This window comes from Papaver somniferum, chromosome 4, assembly GCF_003573695.1.
Source record: "Papaver somniferum cultivar HN1 chromosome 4, ASM357369v1, whole genome shotgun sequence".
Taxonomy (NCBI): Eukaryota; Viridiplantae; Streptophyta; class Magnoliopsida; order Ranunculales; family Papaveraceae; genus Papaver; species Papaver somniferum.
Window position 1 is genome coordinate 136,683,795 of NC_039361.1, and position 3,639 is coordinate 136,687,433.

The following is a 3,639-nucleotide window of genomic DNA, read 5'->3' on the forward strand; positions in this document are numbered from 1 at the left end:
AACACAAACTGGAATCAAAATTTTCACTAAAAAATCTTGGTCATTTACAGTATTTTCTGGGAATTGAAGTTTCTCGTTCTCCGAAAGGTATTTTTCTTTGCCAAAGAAAATATATTCTTGATATTGTTCAAGACTCTGGCCTTTTAGGTGCTAAGGTTTCTCCTTCTCCTATGGAACAACACCTTAAGCTTCTTCCAACTTCAGGTGCTCCTCTCCCTGATCCTAATATTTATAGTTGCCTAATTGGACGTTTACTTTATCTTCAGGTGACTCATCCTGATATCACCTACTCATTTAATTATCTTAGTCAATTCATGCAGCAACCTTGCTCAGGTCATTTGGTTGATTCCCATCGTGTAGTTCGATATCTTAAAGGAACTGTAACTCATGGCATTTTTCTTTCTGCAAATAGTTCACTTTTCCTTGCTGGATATACTGATTCTGATTGGGTAGGTTGTCCAACTACTCGACGCTCCACAAAGGGATATTTCACAATGCTAGGGAACAGTCCTATTTCTTGGAAGTCTAAGAAACAACCAACGATTTCCTTATCTTCTGCTGAAGCAGAATACCGAGCTCTAGCAAGGTTAACTTCTGAACTTCAATGGTTGCATTATTTGTTCACTGATCTTCGTGTTCATATTACGAAACCCATTCCAGTCTATTGTGACAATCAGGCTGCTATTCGCATCTCTGAAAATCCAGTTTTTCACGAACGAACTAAGCATTTTGAAATTGATTGTTATTTTGTTCGAGAAAAACTTATCTCTGGTCTTATAAAACCAACTCATATCCCATATGCAGCACAACTAGCTGATCTATTTACCAAGCCACTGGGAGTGGATCAATTTAAACGTCTTGTCAGCAAGTTGTGCGTTCGGCCTCAAGATCCTCCCGCTCCAACTTGAGAGGGGTATTGGACGTGTAAATGTCATGCCACAGCTAAGCAGTCAACTACTAACACTAGAACAAGTCTTTCCGCAAATACACAGTCAACAACCACCAGATGCAAGTCTTCAGCTGAGTTCTAGTCTCCAGTATTCGTATTTTGTTGTAACAAAGCTGTAACAAGAAGAAACTACCCTGTAATCTCGTTCTTATTGTTTAGGTTAGATTGAATACTTATTTATATCTCTGTATGTACTCATATAAATACGTAATGAATCAAATCACAGTCGACACACAATTTATGAGATTTTAAACTCTATCTAGATTCTAGTTTTAAGAGCCTCCCTCAAAGATCTATATTATGGCACAAATACTCCTCCGAAAAACAAAACAAGTTACTAGCGACTTTGCTTTGAATAATGGTTTTATGTCTAAAGAAGTTACACAATAACGGTTTCTGGACACTTAGGCAATGACTTTTCTCAATGTCCTCCTCCTGGACAGAATATTATGATTATAGTGACAAACTCGAGGTTGGGGGCCTGATGTGGAACATCTAATTTAACAAGTTACCTCCGTTTGACACAACTTTCTGTTTCCTGATCCTAATAGTTAGTTTTTATTAACCAAAAGTTGTTGCAAACGCGGACTACCACTCACATGCTAAAAGTCATAAGATCATGCAACAAGTTGGGATTTAGTGAACACTACCAAGGGAAGGAAATGCCACAAAGCTTATGATCGGTAAAAATACTATGTGCACCAGGACCTTCATAAATGACTTTACCAGAACAGTGTCCACCATGAATAAAGGGGATAAAATTATTTTTGAATTGGAAACAGGTCCATACAAAGACCAACATAAAAGTGAAAGCATTACGATCGGACTATGGGGCTGACTTAAAGTACTTCATCCCATACATGGGTTTTCAGATCACGTGAATCTTAAAATACTGGAGAATGTACAATATATGTTGTCCAATGCTGAATTAGGCAAACAAGTTTGGCTTGCAGCTATGCATCACCTATTGGACCCGTTACCAACTACGGCACCCGGAAGTAAAACTCTGGTGGTAGCATGGTACATTAAGCTAGATAATATATCTCTGGTTGTCCTGCTTATTATCATGTGAGGGAATAAACCTGATCCTACGGCAGAAAGTGTTATCTCAAATGACTGCATAGTCTAGTGAAACTTGAAAAGGATAGCTTCCCTTTCTGGATGCGTCCTTGACATGGATAGCTCACTCATGCACAATGCAAACACCTGAAATAAAATGAGACCATGAAATGTAGTGTTGAGCGACCTTTGTAGAAATTCAATCTAAACAATCAAAATGCATAATTGAACATCACTTCATACTAGTCCATAGAATGGATGCGACTATTCGTTCACGTGCATGACTAGTTTATCTGATAAAACATGTAACTAGCAAGCCACATGAGGAGAGGAAGTCGAATCTCACAATGGTCATGATCACCATATTGATAGAGCAAATTTTGTGGAGCGTCTAAACATAACAATAACAATACAAATCCACCAACCATGATTGCAATATGAACATGTGAAGACAGGGATACCTGTTGCTAGTGCAATAAACCCTAAAAGGTGGATGTTGTGTCCTGAAGATGAACAACTAAGCTAACGAACCCTATAACAAGAACATGACTGAATCTAAGAGACGGAGGTTCCTCTTCAAGAAACCGTGTATGCTGTACTGCATCAATTCGTATTGGACGTGTATATGTAAGTCACCACCAGCCATCAGTCTTGCCACAGTTGAACAGTCAGCAGTCACCACCAGGCGCAAGTCTTTAGCTTAGGTCCGAGTCTTATGTACTCATTCTTGTTGTAATTTGGTGTAACTAGCTGTAACTATCCAATATTGACGTTATTATTGTTTATCTTAGGCTTTGAATCTTTCGTCAATTCTCAGTACTTTGTATTCATATAAATACACAATGAAATATAATCAGTCTCAACAATTATGAGATTAATCCATATTATTCTTGTAAATTTAAGATGGTATCATCCTATTAGATCCTAGGAACCTAAATATCCTTCTTCTTTCAGGAACCTAAATATATTTCTTTTTCCAGCATTTTTTTTCTCTGCCTCTTACAATGGCATCATTGTCTGCTGAAGAAACTCCTTTCATTGCTGCAATACAGCAAGTCTTTTCGGTTTATTATACCAAGCTCAAGTCTTTATGGAATCAAGATGGTTCCCTAGTTATAGCCCCATCAATTAAATCCGCTGCTCTCAACAACAATCTTCTCCATGTCGCTGCTAAAGATAAAATTTTGGCACCTCAACCAAATCAAGTTTCACAACCAGTTCTGGCTGTTCCATCTCTCTCGGCGTCCCAGTATGCTAGTCTTCTAACTCTTCTCAACCCTCCTACAGAGGATACTCCTACGGAACCTCGAGTGAACCTAACTGGTAAGATACTTAACACTTCCTTTATTTCTCCTTGGTTTATTGACAGTGGTGCAACACACCACATCTATAATTTCTAATCATACTTTACTTCTTATTTTCCTGTCAACACTTTGATTGAAATGCAATTACCTAATGGCTTTCTTGCTGCTGTTAAGCATATCGGTGAAGTTGTTTTCTCACCCACTCTTAAACTCTCAAATGTGCATCATATCCCACATTTTAAGTTTAATTTGCTCTATGTAAGTAAACTCACACGATCCCTCAATTGTGTTGCTCTCTTAACTCGAGATCATTGCATCTTTCAAGAC